Genomic DNA, 20,449 nt, shown 5'->3' with positions numbered 1-20,449 from the left:
TGCTGGATGCTGGAATGTGAGTTTCCTGAAGGTAGGGATTTTTTTTTTTTTTTTTTTTTTGAGATGGAGCCTCACTCTGTCACCCAGGATGGAGTGCAATGGTGCAATCTCGGCTCACTGCAACCTCCGCCTCCCAAGTTCAAGTGATGCTCCTGCCTCAGCCTCCTGAGTAGCTGGGATTATAGGTGCACACCACCACGCCCGACTAATTTTTGTATTTTTAGTAGAGACAGGGTTTTGCTATGTTGGCCAGATTGGTGTCGAACTTCTGACTTCAGGTGATCCACCCGCCTTGGCCTCCCAAAGTGCTGGGATTACAGTTGTGAGACACTGCGCCCGGCCTCCTTTTTTAAAAATGGACCTCAAGTAAGCAGAATTGACCGGGCACAGTGGCTCACGCCTGTAATCCCAGTACTTTGGGAGGCCGAGGCGGGTGGATCACCTGAGGTCAGGAGTTTGAGACCAGCCTGGCCAATATGGCAAAATCCCGTCTCTACTAAAAACACAAAAATTAATCAGGCCTGGTGACACGAACCTGTAATCCCAGTTACTTGGGAGGCTGAGGCAGAAGAATCACTTGAACCCAAGAGGTGGAGGTTGCAGCAAGCTGAGATCTCACCGCTGCACTGCAACCTGGACGATGGAGTGAGACTCCATCTCAAAGAAAAAAAAAAAGAAAAAGTAAGTAGGATTGAATGATTCATAATTCCATAATGACGTACTGAAAGGGCAACTGAACAGCTCCACCTACCCTTCCATCTAACAAGCTCTTTATAGCTATTTATAAAATGATAAATACCTGTGAAGCCACGGCCCCACCTAAGTGCTGGAACTCGGACAACCATTTTACATCTACTTCCGAACTCTTTTCCCATCTTGCCTCCCTCCCTCTCCCACTGTGGTAGTAGCTGCTTCTTGAATTCTGTGTTTAGCTTTCCCTTGCCTTTCTAAAAATTGTGGTAAAAAACACAGAATTCACCACTTTAGCCATTTTAGGCGTACAATTCAGCGGCACTACGCACATTCACAATGTTGTGCAATTATCAGCGCCATCCATTTCCAGAACATTTTCTTCTTCTCTATTTCCCTTGCTTAAAAAAATAGTTTTATCACTTACATGTATGCCAAAATAATGTGTCATTTACTTTTACTGCTGTTTGAATTTTACATAAAGATATATCTTGTCTTCTGGCACGTACACGCAGACACACACACACACACACACACACACACACACACACACACACACATATATTTTGAGACAGGGTCTCACTCTGCCACCCGGGCTGGAGTGCAGTGGTGCAATCTCAGTTCACTGTAGCCTTGACTTCTTGGGCTCAGGTGATCCTCCCACCTCAGCCTCCCTGGTAGCTGGGACTACAGGCATGAACCACCACACCGGGCTACTTTTCTGTAGAGACAGGGCTTTGCCATGTTGCATATTGCCCAGGCTGGCCTTGAACTCCTGGCCTCAAGCAATCAGCCTGCCTTAGCATCCCAAAATGCGGGGATTATGGGTGTGAGCCACGGTGCCCAGCCCCTGGCACTTATATTTTTATAAATCATTTTATTGCTAAAATTCATTGATATGATTGCGTAACACTTGTTCATTTACTTTCCCCTGCTGTGTACTATTCCATGGCATACCAGCATTTATTTTTCCTGTCTATGACCACGTGGGTTGTTTCCGTTTGTCAGTTTTGTTTGCTACATAAACGGTTCTGCTTTGAGGGTTCGTGTACTGTCCCATCGCACACATACAGGAGTGTGTCTCAAGTATGTACCTGGGAGTAGAATTGCTGGAATATGAAATCGTATGCTGAATTATCTTCCAATGGTTGTACCAATTCACAAGCCACCCTCTACACATGGCATTTGTCAGATGTCTTACTTTTTGCCACCTGAATGGGTGGAATTTCCCCTAGATCTTGACTGACACCAAGGACAGGGCTGGAATGTCCAAAAGCCTTGAATGGGCTGCATGTTCGTGACGTCCCACATCTTTGTGGCACAGCTTCTCCTGGAGGAGAGCCAAGCCTGGCAGCTGTACTACAGAAAGGAACACGTGGAGTAGGGATTACGGATCTAATAACGTCAACTTTTCCTTCCTCCCCTCCTTTTATTTGGTCTGGTTCTCACTGCGTGTGGGAAACGGTGTGGTGGGGAAGGGGCAAATCCTTGGTCCGTGACGGGCACTGTTGCATGCACTTTACAGATATTGCTATTAATTATTTACCCCTCAGATCCTGCAAACGGAGGTGCCCTTAGAAGCCCCACTTTACAGTATGGAAACTGAGGAACAGAGAGGTTAAGTAACTTGCCTGATATTACACAGGGAGTAAATGGCAGAACTGGGTTTGAATCCAGCTCTTCTGGCTTTCTCCGAGGTTTATGCTGCCTTTCAGTAGTGCCTGCAGTTAAGGGTTGCAGACTCCTCAGTCCTACAGACTTGGGTTCAAACCCTGGATCCCCTACCGCCTCACTGTATACCTCTGAGCAGTTATATCACGTCTCTGAACCTCAATTTCTCTAAAATGAAAAGAGCCATCTTTTCCAGAAGCCTCATTATATGTTTTTTTCTTGTGCCTTATTGTTTCTTCTCTTTTCTTCTTTTGTTTTTTTGAGACAGAGTTTGACTTTGTCATCCAGGCTCAGTGCAGTGGCACGATCTTGGTTCACTGCAGCCTCCACCTCCCGGGCTCAAGCAGATCCTCCCATCTCAGCCTCCTAAGCAGCTGGGACTACAGGCATGCACCACCATGCCCAGTCAGTTTTTATATTTTGCAGAGACTGGGGTCTCACTTTGTTGATCAGGTTGGTCTCAAACTCCTAAGCTGAAATAGATTCACCCACCTTAGCCTCCCAAAGTGCTGGGATGAAGGTGTGAGCCACTGTGCCAGCTCTTGTTTCTTGTTATGTTATATTCCCCTTCTTGAAGTTTCCCTAGAATATGTTCTTTGGCTTACACCTGTCAGAGTTTATCCCTGGAGCTGAAGGGGTATCAATGCCACTCACACTCGTACCTGCAAATCAGGGTGCCCTCCCACCCCCTGACCTAACAAAAGCCAAAGGTTGTTCGTAGGAGCAGGAGATAGGCGCTGGGCGTCAGGAAAGCAAGTGTCCACTCTGGGCTGGCTGGGCTGGTTTGGGCCACTGACCTTCGTGACCATTGTATTGTGAAAGAGGCTGCTCTGGTTGAGCTGTAACCAGCACAGGCAGCCTTTGGCCAGGTCGGCATGAGATTACCAGCCGCGCACGGGCGGCTGCACACAAGTCTGCAATACCTATTCTGAAGGGTAATTCTCTGGGATAAAGCGTGTTTATATTTTTTAGGGAGGTGGGGAAGAAAATTCCATTTCTGTTGCCAATTAGTTCTGCTTGAGAACAGCTTTCTCAACACCAACATATTGGCTGCCCAGACTTGAGTTCTGTTGATTAACTCAAAGTGGGGAAAAAAGTGATTTTTCTTTCCTTCCTCCACCCCCAACTGTGAAACCCGGCTGTTAGTGATGAAAGGGGTCCTGTGGATCATTTAGTTTTCCTTGTCATGACTCCAGGAAAGGCTATAAAAATAATCAGTGGGCCCCGCTGGCCGTAATTGACTGTAGAGAGAAGCTGGCTACCACAGCGCCTGAGTTATGAGAATCTGTTTCAGATGCAGGCTTCAGTTGAGCCTCCTCTAATGACACCTGCTCCCCAAGGCCAGTGGAGGGTGGGGGTGCTGACGCTTGTCTGCACGCTTCTCTTCCTTCCCAGGTTCCAGGGAGCTCCTGGCAGAGCGACCCAGGACAAAACAAAGATGCTGGGAGGATGGGACCAAGCATGGGTCTGGCGCCTGCTGCTTGCACCAAATTTCAGGTCTACTGTTTGTTTGTCTGTTTGTTCTGAGACAGGATCTCACTCTGGTTGCCAGGCCGGAGTGCAGTGGTGTGATCTCAGCTAACGGCAGTCTTGACCTCCCGAGCTCAGGTGATCCTCCCACATCAGCCTCCCGGGTAGCTGGGACTACAGGTGTGTGCCACCACACTTGGCTAATTTTTGCAGTTTTTTAGTAGAGGCGGTTTTTTTGTTGTTGTTGTTGAGACAGAGTCTCACTCTGTCACCCAGGCCGGACTGCAAGGGCGCGATCTTGGCTCACTGCAACCTCTGCCTCCTGGGTTCAAGCGATTCTCCTGCCTCAGCCTCCCAAGTAGCTGGGACTACAGGTGAGCGCCACCACGCCTGGCTAATTGTGTGTGTGTGTGTGTATTTTTAGTAGATATGGAGTTTCACCATGTTTGTCAGGATGGTCTCGATCTCCTGACCTCATGATCCGCCCGCCTCAGCCTCCCAAAGTGCTGGGATTACAGGCGTGAGCCACCGTACCGGTGGAGATGGGATTTTGCCATGTTGCCCAGGCTGGTCTCGAACTCCTGAACTCAAGCAATCCTCCCGCCTCTGCCTCCCAAATTGCTGGGATTACAGGTGTGAGCCACAGTGCCTGGCCCAGTCCATTGTTTGTTGACCATGAATCTGGGTTCGAGGAACTTCACTTCTTGGTTCCTCTGTTTTTTTTTTTTTTTTAATTTAATTTTATTTTTTAATCATAAACTCAACCAAGTGGCACCTTCATTTTATATATTTTTAAAATATTATATATATAATATTTTTTGAGGTATATATAATGTTTTAAAATATTATGTGTGTGTATATATATATGTCTCTGTGTGTGTGTGTGTGTGTGTGTGTATATATATATATATATATATATTTTTTTTTTTTTTTTTTTTAAGACAGGATCTTGCTTTGTCACCCAGGCTGGAGTGTAGTGGTATGATCATGGCTCACTGCAGCCTCAGATTCCTGGGCTCAAGCAATCCTCCTACTTTAGTCTCCTGAATAGCTGGTACTACAGGTGTGGACCACCAGGCTTGGCTAATTTTTTGAATTTTTTGTAGAGATGAGGTCTCACTTTTTTGCCCTGGCTGGTCTTGAACTCCTGAACTCAAGTGATCCTCCCACCTGGTATCATTTTAAAGGTGTCATTTTAAAGAGATAATAAGGGTTCCTCCTCCTGGGGTGATGTGAGGATTAAATGAGTTAATAACATGCAAAGCACTTGCAAGCAGCCCCCACCATGTGCAAAGTCCTGCGTAAACGCCAGCTTTTGTTATTTATGCAAGACTCCCCCACTCTTCCTCCCTTGACACTTGAGTCGTATGTGGTTGTGCCAAAATATCTTAGTCCCGTCCCCTGCTGATGGACATGAGATCAGTTCCGATCTTTGGTGATCACGAATAGCACTGCGCTGAATAACCTGTGGCTTGTGTGCCAGCCCCTCCACTCACTCCTTAAGGTATGTGACCCCCATAATAACCCTGGCCTTGGACTTTCCTTCCTGGAGCCTGCAGAACGAGGAGAGATGTGTGGGCATGTGGCCAGCTCTGGCCTGGCATGCAGACAGGCCTGTGGGGTGGGGTGGGAGGTGGGGGCAGGCCCTCCCTGAGCCAGGTGGGACAGATTCCTACTGTGTCCCTCTGGTGAGTGAGGAGCTATGGGGTGAGTTTCAGAGGGTTGCAAGGTCACCCAGCCCCCATGTTCCTGGCAAATGCCTTATGTGGTCTGGAGAGAGGAAACCTGTACTGTGCCACCTGGGCTCTGCCCATTTTTTTGTAATCCTGTTCCTCTAGGAAGCCCGCTGGGATCTCTGCTCCAACACACTTTGCTATATTGGCCACTGGTTTAGCACCCATGGTGGTTGGTTCTCTTCTTGCGGGGCAAAACCCATGATGATTGAGAAAATGAGTTCTGGAGTCAGGAGGCTGATTTTGGTCCCAACTTCCCAGCACCTCCACCCTTGTAACTCCTGTGGCTCTGTGTCCTCATCTGAAAGCAGACTAAGAAGACGAATAATAAGGCCAGGCACGGTGGCTCATGCCTGTAATCCCAGCACTTTGGGAGGTCGGGACGGGTGCATCACTTGAGGTTAGGAGTTCGAGAGTTCGAGACCAGCCTGGCCAACATGGTAAAACCCCATCTCGACTAAAAATACAAAATTTAGCTGGGCATGGTGGCACGTGCCTGTAATTCCAGGTACTCGAGAGGCTAAGCCGGGGAATCGCTTGAACCAGGGAGGCAGAGGTTGCGGTGAGCTGAGATCGCCCCACTGCACTCCAGCCTGGGTGATAGAGCGAGACCCTGTCTCAAAAGAAAAAAAAAAAGCCAGGCATGGTCCCATGCCTGTAATCCCAGCACTTTGGGAGGCTGAGGCGGGTGGATCACCTGTGGTCAGGCATTCGAGACCAGCCTGACCAACATGGTGAAACCCTGTTTCTACTAAAAACACAAAAATTAGCTGGGCGTGGTGACACGAACCTGTAATCCTAGCTACTCAGGAGGCTGAGGCAGGAGAATCACTTGAACCTGGGAGGCGGAGGTTGCAGTGAGCTGAGATCGCGCCATTGCACTCCATCCTGGGTGACAGAGTGAGGCTCCATCTCAAAAAATAAATTAAAGAAAACAAGAAAAGTATAATAGTAATGGCAACAAATTCACGGGAAGGTCTTGTGTGGTCTCAGAGACATAATGCAAATGGGGTTAGACCCTGTGTCTGGCACAAGAAATATAAGCTGGTGTGAGAAAATGACCCATCTATGGGAATGCCTGGGCCACAGGCAGTTGCAGCCACCTCTGAAGGCAATTAGGCCGAATTCCCAGGAACTCGGCAAATCATCCACCCTCAGAACTGAGTTTTCTCTAGAAAATGAGGGTGCTAATGATATGTATCCCACGGGTTTGATGTGAGAATTAAATGAGACCAAGCACATATTGCCTTGCGTTTACACTGTGGTCTTGTTGATATTATTAGTTATCCGTGTTGATAGTTGTGAGCATCCTTCCAGACACTGGCACGATGTGGTGCATGCAGCTGGTGCTTAGTGACTGCAAATGGATTGACGGACAGGGCCAAGTGTGAAGTAGAATCTGGGCTGGGTGTGGGTGGCTCATACCTGTAATCCTAGCACTCTGGGAGACTGAGGCAGGAGGATTGCTTGAGCCCAGGAGTTTGAAACCAGCCTGAGTTTGAAACCAGCCTGGGTATAAGCAAGATCTCTACTAAAAAAAAAAAAAAAAAAAAAAAGGTAGAATCTGGAGGAGGCACTGATAGAGGGTGCAGCCCTTAGGGAGAATAAAGGGAAAAAGCCTGATGTGACCTCACCTGTGGGTTTTTTGTTTTGTTTTGAGACAGAGTATTGCTCTGCGGCCCAGGCTGGAGTACAGTGGCATGATCATGGCTCACTGCAGCCTTGACCTCCTGGGCTCAAGTGATTCTCCTACCTCAGCCTCCAGAGTAGCTGGGACCACAGGCGCACACCATCATGTCCGGCTAATTTTTGTATTTTTAGTAGAGACGGGGTCTCGCTGTGTTGCCCAGGATGGCCTTGAACTCTTGGGCTCAAGTGAACCTCCTGCCTTAACCTCCCAAAGTTCTGGGATTACAGGCATGAGCCCCCACACCCAGCCCTAACCTGTGGTTTTATAGTCAGCTACAGCTTAATTCTGGGAGATGATGGGCCTTATCCCACACACCATGGCAAGGACGTGACACAGCAGGAGGCAGACCCACTTCCCCTGACTCTCAGGGCAGCAACCTTCACCCTGACCTTCAGCCCCATGCAGGAAGCGGCCCGTGGGGGCGAGATACAGTGTCCATCTGTGGCCAGAGCCCTTGCACATTTTTGACATTTTTGCATCTTGGGACAAAAGGCGAAGAAACTCAGATGAACTGGTTCTTGTTTCCTGGTGGAAAAACATTCCTGCTCTGATGGAATCTTCACTGTTGTGTGGTTTTGCCTGTGTTTGTGTCTCTCCCTCACTACCCTACAGTTCAGCAGTGGCTACTCTAGAAAACTCATAGAGGGTAGATCCAGGAATGATTTCTGGGATTGTCTGAGGATATTTAAGGGGCCAGAGGGCTCCCTGCACCACTGATGCTAGCCCTGGATCTCCTGCCCCTTCTGCCATTGGACTTGCCCTGAATGAGTGAACAAGTGAAAAAGCAGACATTTGCTGGACAGCTGCTGCCCTCCAGGCACTGGTGTGCTGGTGTTCCACTGTCTGGGAGCTGAGAGCCACTCAAAGCATTCGTATTGGGAAGTTGGCAGGGATGGTCTGGTCAACAGCATGGGCATTGGCATTGGAGTCAGATGAACCTGCCTTTGTCAGTCCCTAAATAGGGTGGCCTTGGACACACCTGCCTGAACCTGTTTCCTCAACTGCAAAATGTGAATAAAGATAGCACAGTGTGGTCGGTGAGGACTGAGCAAGGAAGTGGCTCTAGCACTTGGCACAGAGTTGGCCCTTAAAAGCAGGCTTTAGACCAGGTAGACCAAATTGAAATCTAGATCCAGCTATGAGTCCCTTAACTTCTCTGAGTCTTTTTTTTTTTTTTTTCTGAGGCAGAGTCTCGCTCTGTCACCCAGGTTGGAGTGCAGTGGCCAGATCTCAGCTCACTGCAAGCTCTGCCTCCCAGGTTCACGCCATTCTCCTGCTACAGGCTCCCGCCACCTCGCCTGGCTAGTTTTTTGTATTTTTTTAGTAGAGACGGGGTTTCACTGTGTTAGCCAGGATGGTCTCGATCTCCTGACCTCGTGATCCGCCCGTCTCGGCCTCCCAAAGTGCTGGGATTACAGGCTTGAGCCACCGCACCCGGCCAACTTCTCTGAGTCTTGATCAGTCCCTCTGTAAAATGGTAGAGTAATAGTGGTGGTTTCCTCTTACAGTTGTTGTGAGGATTTAGGTGAATTCACACATATGATGCATTTATAATGCAGGGAATCTAGTGCATAGCAACCACCTGCATTAGCTGCCTAGGACTGCTGTAATGAAGCACCTCCAACTGGGTGGCTTCAAACAACAGAAGCTTGTTCTCTCACAGTTCTGGATGCTAGAAGTTTGAAATCAGGGTGTGGGCGGGGCCACTTTCCCTCTGAAGACTCTAAGGAAGAATCCTTTCTTGCGTCTTAGCTTCTGCTGGTGGTCAGGGATGCTTGTTGCTCCTCAGCTTCTAGCTGCACCATCTTTACCCACCACTTCCTGTGTGTCCCGGCTTTTTTTAGACAGGATCTCACTCTGTTGCTCAAGGTGGAGTGTAGTGGCCCGATCATAGTTCACTGCAGCTTCATCCTCCCACCATGGCTGGCTAATTAAAAAAATTTTTTTTAAATTTAAATTAATTTATTATTTATTTATTTTTTAATAGAGATGGGGTCTTGCTATGTTGCCCAGGCTGGTCTTGAACGCCTGGCCTCAAGCGATCCTCCTGCCTCAGCCTCCCAAAGTGCTAGGATTACAGGTGCAAGCCACTGCACCTGGCTTTTAGTTTCTTTTTTAGAGACTGGATGGGTCTCAGTATGTTGTCCAGGCTGATCTTGAACTTCTGGGCTCAAGCCATCTCCCTGTCTCAGCCTCCTAAAGCACTGGGATTACAAGTGTGAGCCACTGTGCCCAGCCCCTATCCTCTTCTAATAAGGACACCAGTCATTAGACTTAGGGCCTACCCTAATCTAGTATGACCTCATCTTACTGCTTAGATTTGCAAAGACCCTATTTCCACAAATGGTCACATTCTGTGTCTCTGGGTGGACTTGAATTTTGGGGGAACACTGTTCAACTCACACCACCACCTAATCAATAGTAGCTATTACGAATACTCCTCTTACGACAGAATTTGCTCAATACACACTATGTGCTGGGCACTCCTCCAAACTCCTTTTATTCCTCTTCCCATTTAATCCTCTCCGTGACTCTGTGAAGTAGGTACCAGGATTATCTCTGCCGAGGGCCAGAGAGGTGAGCTGATTTGCCCAGGGTCACACATGTTAGCAAGTGGTAAATCTGGGGTTGGGACTCTTTTCTCTCTGACTCCAAAGCTAGCAAGGTTTTGAGACCCTCCAATCCCGTCCCAAGAGCTTAGAGTCAGCTGCACATTCTGTCCCGGAATCCCAGGCATCAGAGATACGCTCTTTCCGGGCCCACACCTCCTTCCAGACACATCTTCCCCAGAGAGGCCATAAAAAGCGGGGGGAAAGGAATCTTGTCTTTATAATGGCCAACATGGAGTTGGCCTGCTCCTGCCTTGGACTGCTCGTGGCCGGCTCTCCTGTGGGTCGAAAGCGGTATGACTCCCATGCATGGCAGAGCTTGCCAGGAGTGTATACTTCGTGCCTGACATCTGGTAACATTTTGGGAGTCTTGACTTGGGGCTACAAATGGAAAAATGGTTCATGAAGGTGTGATTTATTCATCATCAAGATAATGCTATTAAATAAATGCTCACAACGATTCGCTCCATCGGGTCAGGGAGCCCTGACTTCCCGGGCCAGGCCTGGCGAAGGCCCTGGCAGGACGAGGCTGTTTCTTTGACGCTGAGGAGAGCATGGAGGCGTGCTGAGGCCGGACTGGGGCCTGATGGAGGCAAACAGTCACGCTGCCGGATGATGAACGGCAGTTTACATTTTAACATGCCTGTGTCTTGGACGTGGAGTAACTGGCTTTGGCTGATCGGGGGTGGGTGCAGTTAGGAGCCTCTCACAGCCGTGAGCTGGAGAAGAAAGGAAGGTCATTTCCAGAGACTGGGGCTTTGGGGCCAGGAAATAGTTGCTCTGTCAGCAGGGAGAGCCAGTGGGTGGGTTGGAGGCCCCTGAGAGAGATCAGGGGCTCCTGAAGGGCAAAGCCAGGCTGCCCACCTTTGCAGGTGTGTCCACCTTAGCTGGCAAGGGTGTCAGAACTAGCCACATGGCAGAGAGCAGTGCCCCAAAGCCAGGCTGCCTGGGTTCAAATCCTGCCTCCCTCACTGACCAGCTGGGCCTGGGACAGTCCCTCCCTAACATAGGGACCATTACAGGGCCCACCTCAGAGGCATCTGTGGCCATCGCAGGGGCACATGGACCTAGGGGTCTTCACTAAGTGTTAACTGCAGTTGTCACGGTGGTGATGGTATCTAGAGAAGAGTGGAGGCTGGGATGCAGAGAGAAGCAGCCCAGCTGTCTTCTGGCTGTAGATCAAGGACAAGAGTTACCTTGTCTTCTGCACAGCAAGTAGGAGCCTTTTCCTGGACCTGCCTCAGGGCAATGGGGACATCCACCGGTCCGGCTCTCAGCACATTCAATGCTGGGATTGGTTACCACCCAGCTTGGACAGCCCACATAAGCAGCATCACTGGGCTTACCCCCAAATCTCTATGCACTACAGGTGAGTTGCCATGGGCTGGCAAGCAGTCCCCGCACCTGTGGACATCGAGGATCTGCCTTCACATCCCCTTCTGCCCACATGGCTCCAGACCAGGAGGAGATGGGAGGACAGGTGTGCACCTCTATGGGCAGCCAAGCCTGGGGTGGTGGGTGGGGAAGGTGTCAAGTCTGATGCATGTCTGTTAGGGTTCCGGGCACTGTGACGTGCATCCAGGTGGAAAGTCCATTCTCCTAACTTGGAGTCTGGCATCTGTTACAGCATGAGAGCTGGGACCTGACCCTTCCCCTGTGTCCTTGTTACCCCCAGGACTGGCCACTGACAGAGCTGTGGTCAGGCTGTGGGACTCGGGCCAGCTGGTCGCAGCCTTCCCACAAGAGTCAGTTACTGGGGCTATCAGATGCTGTAGCTGTTGGTTTGTTTGTCTCTGTGGTGCCAAACTGGGCCAGCTTTTAGGCAAGAGCAACCTCATGGGGAACATAATCAACGAGAAAAGGATGGCAGAATGTGGCCTGGGGGTTGCCCAGTGGAGGGCAGAGAGTGCTAGGTTGCCTGGCCATGACGCCTCTTCAGCGCTGAGCTCAGCAGGGGGCTCCAACCCCTTTCACTGCAGGACTCTGCTGGCTTCTGACCAGAGGTAGCTTTAAGCACACTGGTCCTTTGGAGCCCCAGGAGGAACTGACTGGGGTAAAGAGGATGGAGGTAGGGCTTCACCTTGGTGAGGGGCTTTCCTAGGGGGACAGCCAGGTGCTTGGCCTTGTGACAGCTGCTCAGTGAGGGTTATTCACAGCCTCATTGGGACTTGCTGATTGGGCTTCACTTCCTGATTCTGTGATATTCACATGGCTCCAGTTAGTAGTTCCATCCATCCATCCATCCATCCATCCATCCAGTCGCCCACCCACCCACCTACCCATCCGTCCATCTACCCACCCATCCACCTAATCATCTACTCATCCACCTATCCATCCATCCATCCATCCATCCATCCATCCATCCATCTCTTCTTCCTTCCACCCATCCATCTATCCATCCACCAATTTACCCACCCACACACTCACTCATTCATCCATCCACCCATCCATCCATCCATCCATCCATCCACCCACCCACCCACCCATTCATTCACCCACCCATTCATCTATTCACCCACCCAACTATCCTTCCATCCATCTATCCATCTACCCATCTACCCATCCATTCATTTTCGTGATACTCACAATTAGCCTGTATGTTGGGGATGTGCTGTTATGCCCATTTTCAGATGAGGGTATGCACATACAGATTAAGAACTGGTCTGAGGGCAGAGCTCATGAGTGGCTGTATTAGTTATCTATTGCTATTAGTTATCTATCTATTAGTGGCTAGAGACTGATTTCAGTTCTTTTCTATGTGGGTATCTCCAGCATGGCAGCTTGCTATGTCAAAGCAAGAAAGCCAAGAAGTGTGTGTGTGTGTGTGTGTGTGTGTGTGTGTGTGTGTACGCTCACATGAGAGAGAGGGAGAAAGAGAGGTGGAAGTCACTGTCTTTTATAACCTAATCTCGGAGGTGACATCCTGTCCCTTTTGCCATATTCTGCTCATTAGAAGTGTCCACCCATGGCCAGGCATGGTGGTTCATGCCTGTAATCTGAGAACTGTGGGAGGCTGAGGCAGGTGGCTCACTTGAGGTCAGGAGTTTGAGACCAGCCTGGCCAACACGGTGAAACCCTAAACAACTCAAATACAACTAAACATGACCCTAAACAACTAAAATACAACTAAAATAAACCCTAGACAACTAAAAACACAAAAATTAGCCAGGCATGGTGGTGCACGCCTGTAGTCCCAGCTACTCAGGAGGCTGAGGCAGGAGAATCACTTGAAGCCAGGAGGTGGAGGTTGCAGCGAGCAGAGATCGCACCACTGCACTCCAGCCTGGGTGTCAGGGTAAGACTCTGTCTCAAAATAAATCAAATAAATAAATAAATAAATAAATAAATAACAGAAGTGTCCACCCACACTCGTGCCAGGAGGTGGGATCACTGGGGGCCATGCTAGAAACTGCCTACCATAAGGCCAAGCCAAAGTTTGAACCCGGTCGGATCTGACTTAAAACCTGTCCTCCCGGAGGAAGCCAACTATAGAGCCTTGTTCTTCCCCAGTCCCAGAGACCAGCCACCTGTCTGCTGCCACGCAGGGTTGGAATTTAATCACACATTAGCCTCACTTCATGGGTGTTTACTGAGCGCCTACTATGTGCCAGACACAGTGCTCCACAGGATGGTGCGGTGCCTGCCCAGGGGAGTGCACTGCTGGTGACAGATACCCCGTGCTGTACATTTACTCACCTGCCACGTGGGTCTGCAGAGAACACGTCTTTCTTTTTTTTTTTTTTTTTTTTTTTGAGACGGAGTCTTGCTCTGTCGCCCAAGCTGGAGTGCAGTGGTGCAATCTCAGCTTACTGCAAGCTCCGCCTCCCGGGTTCACGCCATTCTCCTGCCTCAGCCTCCTGAGTAGCTGGGACTACAGGCGCCCACCACTGCGCCCGGCTAATTTTTTCTATTTTTAGTAGCAACGGGGTTTCACCATGGTCTCGATCTCCTGACCTTGTGATCCGCCCGCCTCGGCCTCCCAAAGTGCTGGGATTACAGGCGTGAGCCACCGTGCCCGGCCCACGTCTTTCTTTATTTCCTGCAACTGATCTGATATTTCTCACAAAGCCTACTCACAGGGCAACAAGGAAAAAAACTAGATTTAATTTAATCTGATCCAGTACTTTAGAGGCCTTTGGTAATGCTTGGTCTCAAATTTCCTTCTGCTCCTCCCAGCTTTTCTCTAAGCTGGCACTGGGTGGGTGGGGGTGGGGGTGTCCGGTTGTGGATGACGAGACTTCCCAGGAGGAGAGGGGTTTGGGTTTCCAGCCATGTCTGATGCCCAGGATTGCTGTTTGACTTTCTGGCATTTTGGCCGAAACCAGCAGCTGGTAAAACTCATGCTCTGGGCCTAGGCCTGCCTGGCTGACTTGGCCCTACCTTGGCTCAGAGCTCCCTCTTCTTCTCTTTTTTTTTTTTTTTTGAGACGGAGTTTCTGCTCTTGTTGCCCAGGCTGGAGCGCAATGGTGCGATCTCGGCTCACTGCAACCTCTGCCTCCCGGGTTCAAGTGATTCTCTTGCCTCAGCCTCCTGACTAGCTGGGATTACAGGTGCCCGCCACCATGCCTGGCTAATTTTTGTATTTTTAGTAGAGATGGGGTTTTGCCACGTTGGTCGGGCTGGTCTCCAACTCCTGACCTCAGGTGATCCACCTGCCTTGGCCTCCCAAAGTACTGGGATTACAGCCTTTTTTTTTTTCCCCCAGAGCATTTCTGAATCTACTCTCTACTGCGTCTGACCCTTACCTGGGCCATCTACTCCCAGACCCTTCTGCAGGTCCCTCTGCCCCTCACCTTAATGAGGTGTCACCTACTGAGCAAGAACGCATTGAGTCCATCCTGGCCCGGAGAGGACCCAGTGCAGCCAAGGAAAGCGACACACCAGAGCTTCCTTCCCTTCCACTTGCTGCACCTCCAGAGGCCCCACCCCTAAGCTGCTGGAGGGTGGTCTCAGAACACTTTCCTCCCAAGCCCCCAGAGGGTCAGTGCACAGCAGTGGCTTCTAAACGTCTCGTAGCAAAGTCTGTGTTGATGATCAGGAACTGGATCTGCCACGGTCCTCTTTATTCCTTCTGTACAAATTCAAATATTTCCCAGGTAGCCAGGTGCCTCAGGCCTGAGAGGGGAAGCGCTACTTACCCAGAAAGGCCAAAGAGGAAAGCCCGCTAATATTTTTCGAGCTATTAATATTACCTGTTACCAAAATGATCACACACGTGATTAGTCACGATCGTGGTACAAGTGCCGAAGAAAAAACCTAAGAGTAATGAGGGTGTAAGGAGAGCGGCCTGACCTAGCCCGGGGCTCAGGAGAGGTGGTCCTGAACCAGGGTTGGGTAAGGGGATCCAGAAGGAAGAGTAGGGTGGCTGGGTGAAGAGGGGAGTGTGTATGTGCATGTGTGAGTGTGTGTGTGTGTGTGTGTGTAAGTGTGCGCCATGTGTGCATATATGAGCACACGTGTGCATGTGTGTGCACGTGTGAGTATGCATGTGTGAATGTGTGTGCTATGTGTGCATATGTGTATTATGTATATGTGAGCATATGTGTGCACATGTATGTGTGTGACTGTCCTGTGTGTGCATGTGAGCAGGTGCTGTGTGTGCACATGTGAACACATATGTGCATGTGTGCATGTGAATGCATGTCAAGTGCATGCGTGAGCTATGTGTGGTGTGTGCATGTGTGTGTGCAGCCTCATCATTTCCCGAATTTTTTTTTTTTTTTTTTGAGATGGAGTCTCATTCTGTCGTCCAGGCTGGAGGGCAGTGGCTTGGTCTTGGCTCACTGCAACTCCACCACCCGTGTTCAAGTGATTCTCGTGCCTCAGCCTCCCAAGTAGCTAGGATTACAGGCGCCCACTACCACACCCAGCTAATTTTTGTATTTTTAGTGGAGATGGGGTTTTGCCATGTTGGCCAGGCTGGTCTTGAACTCCTGACCTCAAGAGATCTGCCCGCCTTGGCCTCCCAAAGTGCTGAGATTACAGGCGTGAGCTACTGTGCCTGGCCATTTCCCCTGATTTGAGGCACTCCATTCTCTGAGTCTGGATTGCTGGGTGGGTGTGTGTGGGAGAGGAACCGCACTGAGGAGAGGGAATCGGATTCTCTGAGGATGAAGTGCAAAGGCTGGGGCCTCTGCAGGAAGCAGCTTTGCCTGTTCACGGGAAGCAGCTTCTGGAGCCTGAGTGGTTGGCACCACCAGGGACCGCAGTGGTGGCAGCAGCAGGGGCAGGAGGTGGAAGGGCACTGTGTCCCCCATTAGGAATGTCCTCCTCTCTTTCCTGCTGGGCTCAGAGCTGAGAACCAGGATACAGGTGGCCAGGCGCCTCCGTCAGCAGACTCAGGGGCCTGGGCAGAGTCAGTTTCCCCACCTGTGCACAGGGGAGCAAGAGATCTGTCTCTGCCAGGAGGATGAGTGGATGGTTCTCCCTGGGCTGGCAGAGCAAGCCTCAGACTGAGGGCAGCCAGGGCACAGCAGGTCATACTCCCACGGCAGAATGATGCTGAGGTTCCCAGGGTGTCCCAAACACTCTTCCCACCCCCTGCCCCAGTCTCATGAGAGGGCCATGGACCCTGACACTGTGACTACCCTCTGCTAGTCAGGCAGACGCTAGTCACAGCGGCATCGAATCTCAGAAACAGCCATCGCAGTGGGCAGTATTAGTATCCCCTTTCCTCAGAAAGGGAAATGGAAGCTCAGAGAGGTTACGGAACTTACCCAGAATCACAAAGCAAGCATGTGTCCCATGTCTATGTGATCCCAAAGCCTTTGCTCCTCTGACTCCCACAGCTGCTGTGTGACTTTTCACTTTCCTGAAAGGGAGAAGAAAACAATTTGCTGTAGAAAAAGCTTCAAGCCAGACTTCAGAAATGCCCAGAGCTGTGAGTTCAGTATCATGGCCCCTGCCCTCCCCTCTCTGTGCAGTGGCCGCGCAGTGAGCTGAGCCACGGTGAGGGTGTGTTAAGAACTTAAAGCAGAAACTCGATTTTGAAATGTTCAAGGACAAGGCCAGAAAGGCTCCTTTGGGGATGGGGTGGAGGTTTCAGTCCATTTAAGTGGGCTGGAGGGGAATTTTAACTTTGCCGGCTGATGGTTAATGTTCCCTTCCCAAGGTATTCATGATTTATGCTGATGCTTTAAAAGAAAATTTAGCCAAGCTAGGTTCAGAGTCCAGGAAACTAAGGACAAGGCTTTCAGGAAAGCTTTGTTTGGAGGGGAGGTTAGGAGGGATAGAAGAACACTCCAGATACCTCGCCTCCACTCACCCAAAGGAGAGGTCACCTTATCACATAAGACCGTAAGATAGCTCCCCAGGAGGGATCACGCTCCTAAGATGTTTCTTCCTACGTTCGAAGAAATGGGTGTCCAAGGCTGGGTGTGGTGACTCATGCCTGTAATCCCAGCACTTTGGGAGGCTGAGGCGGGTGGATCACTTGAGGCCAGGAGTTCGAGACCAGCCTGGCCAACATGGCAAAAACCCATTGCTACAAAAAATACAAAAATTAGCCAGGCGTGGTGGCACGTGCCTGTAGTCCCAGCTACTTGGGACGCTGAGGAGGGAGAATCGCTTGAACCCAGCAGAGGTTGCAGTGAGCTGAGATGGCACCACTGCACTCCAGCCTGGGCAAGAGTGAGACACTGTCTTAAAACAAAAACAAAAACAAAAAGCAAGCAAACAAACAAAAAAACAAGGAAATGAGTGTCCTGGCTGGGTGCAGTGGCTCATGCCTGTAATCCCAGCACTTTCAGAAGTCGAGGCAGGTGGGTCACCTGTGGTCAGGAGTTCGAGACCAGCCTGGCCAACAGGCAAAACCCCGTCTCTACTAAAAATACAAAAATTAGCTGGGTGTGGTGGCGGGCGCCTGTAATCCCAGCTACTCGGGAGGGTGAGGCAGAAGGATGGCATGAACCTGGGAGGCAGAGCTTGCAGTGAGCCGAGATTGCGCCACTGCACTCCAGTCTGGGCGACAGAGCAAGATTCTGTCAAGAAAAGAAAAGGGAAAGGGAAAGAGAAAGAAAAGAGGGTGTCCTTTCTCTGTATTACAGGCCTCTTATCTTAGCTGAATTGAAGAAAAATGTGTATAAGGCCCTAGATATTCACTGTCATGTTAATAAACCCTTCCTTGGTATCCATTCTGGGGCCTGAATGGAAAAACGAAAGGCCCAGAATCTGGGCCTTGGGACTCAGCATTACAAGGGACAAGACCCTGATTTATACCAGCTTAAGCCAAGACGGGAATTTACTGGCTCATAAAATTTAGACGTCTGGGATTCAGTTTGGCTTTAGGTATAGCCGGATACAGTGAGGTGTGTGGAGATGGGGGCTTTAGGGCTGATTTTCCTTCACCTGGCTTGGAGGAGGTTCCTCGGCTGAACCAGTCATGGTGGCCAGAAGAATGTGGAGGTGACTGTCTGTGTTCTACTCCATGTAACTATGTGCACTGAACGTGCTGTGGGATCATTCACCATAAGAAACCCGCCCGGCAGTCGTGGAGGCTCACGCCTGTAGTCCCAGCACTTTGGGAGGCCGAGGCGGGTGGATCGCAAGGTCAGGAGTTAGAGACCAGCCTGGCCAACATGAGGAAACCCCATCTCTATTAAAGATACAAAAAATTAGCCCCGTGTGGTGGTGCGCACCTGCCATCCCAGCTACTCAGGAGGCTAAGGCAGGAGAATTGTTTGAACCCAGGAGGCGGAGGTTGCAGAGCACTGAGATCATGCCGTTTGTCTATAGCCTGGGCAACAGGGCAAGACTCTGTCTCAGAAAAAAAAAAGAAAAAAGAAAAGGGGTCTCTGAGCCAAGGTAGAGCCAAGTCAGCCAGGCAGGCCTAGGCTCCAGCAATCTTCTTGCCTCAGCCTCCTGAGTAGCTGGGACCACAATCACACATCACCACAACCAGCTTTTTTTTTTTTTGTATTTTTAGTAGAGTCGGGGTTTTGCCATGTTGCTCAAGCTGGTCTTCAACTCTAGGGCTCAAGTGATCCTCCTGCCTCGGCCTCCCAAAGGGCTGGGATTACAGGTGTGAGCCACTGCACCCAGCCAGTACCATGGGTTTTGTTTGTTTGTTTTGTTTTGTTTTTTGAGACAGGGTCTCCCTCTGTTGTCCAGGCTGGAGTACAGTGGCATGATCTCGGCTCACTGCAACCTCTGCCTCCCAGGTTCAAGTGATTCTCCTGCCTCAGCCTCCCAAGTAGCTGGGATTACAGGCATGCGCCACCATGCCTGGCTAATTTTTGTATTTTTAGTAGAGGCAGGTTTTTGCCATGTTGGCCAGGCTGGTCTCAAACTCCTAACCTCAGGTGATCCTCCTGCCCCGGCCTCCCAAAGTGTTGGGATTACAGGCTTAAGCCACCATGCCCGGCCGGGTTTCTTCTTTACCCCCTCTTTTTCACTTCATAGTAGACACAGCACCCTTTCCTAGTGAGCCCAAACACAGCCTCAGACTCTATCTCAACACTATACCCAAAGCAACCAGTATCTCCCACCTTGGCGTTGGAACCTGAGCCAAAACTCTTCATAATTCCTGCTCCAAGCAGATGGAGATGGAAAAGCGCACTCTGAGCGTTGAGTGATCTGCCCAGTGTCACAGGGAACTCAGGCACACAACCCTCCTGACTCAGCCAGCCCCCTTTCCTGTGGGATCCTGCCTGGTGTGAGCCTTGAAAGCAGGTCTGTCCCTCAGTGGAGATTTCCACTCCAGGCAGCAGCTCCACGTGCACATGGAGAAGAAACAGACTTGAGGTCAGAGCAAAGCCAACAGCGCGACTGCCGACCCAGCTCTCAGGGGTGGCACACAGACAGGCGGGAGGGCTCACAGCCTAGCAGCCACACTGTCCCCCACAGAGATCTCACTGGGCTTCACGGTGTCCTACCTTAAATATTAGGTTGGTGCAAAAGTGATTGCAGTTTTTGTCCTTGAAAGTAATATATTGGGACCAGGTGCGGTGGCTCACGCCTGTAGTCCCAGCACTTTGGGAGGCCGAGGCAGGTGGATCACATGAAGTCAGGAATTCGAGACCAGCCTGACCAACATGGTGAAACCCCGTCTCTACTAAAAATACAGAAATTAGCCGGGTGTAGTGGCGGGCGCCTGTAATCCCAGCAAGTCAGGAGGCTGAGGCAGGAGAATCACTTGAACCCGAGAGGCGGAGTTTGCAGTGAGCCGAGACCACGCCATTGCACTCCAGCCTGGGGAATAAGAATGAAACTCTGTCTCAAAAAAAAAAAAAAAAAAAAAAAAAAAAAAAAAAAAAAAAGAGAGAGCGAGAGAAAGTAATAAGTCATATATTAGGTATTCAAGCATTAGATACAATTAAATCTAATAATGTGCTCGAGTTGGCGGCCACTCAAATGGTGAGAGAGGCGAGGTGTTTTCCTTTGGGGATGGGGATCAGGGTTTTGTCTTGGACGGTGGGACAAACGGCTGGCAGCAGTCTAGGGAAGCCAGAAAGTGGAGAGTAAATCCTGAGGTGGCCATGATTCTGCCAGCTCAGCTTTGCCCAATGAAGGGGAGAAAACAGGTGGCAGAGAGCCAGCCGCTTGTTTGCCATAGGAAGGCACTGAAAGGCTGTCCTGACCTCTAGGGG

The 20,449-nt window shown here is 50.3% G+C and overlaps 1 protein-coding gene across 27 annotated transcripts in view; it reads left to right on the top strand.

The window, feature by feature from the left end:
- Positions 1-20,449, top strand: part of RIPOR3 (RIPOR family member 3) — a 104,172-nt gene that overhangs the window by 6,010 nt on the left and 77,713 nt on the right. The gene's annotated exons all lie outside the window — the stretch shown is intronic.

Source organism: Macaca fascicularis, chromosome 10, assembly GCF_037993035.2.
Source record: "Macaca fascicularis isolate 582-1 chromosome 10, T2T-MFA8v1.1".
NCBI lineage: Eukaryota > Metazoa > Chordata > Mammalia > Primates > Cercopithecidae > Macaca > Macaca fascicularis.
The sequence above is the reverse complement of the archived record's forward strand: the minus strand, read 5'-3'. Positions and strand labels throughout refer to the sequence as shown.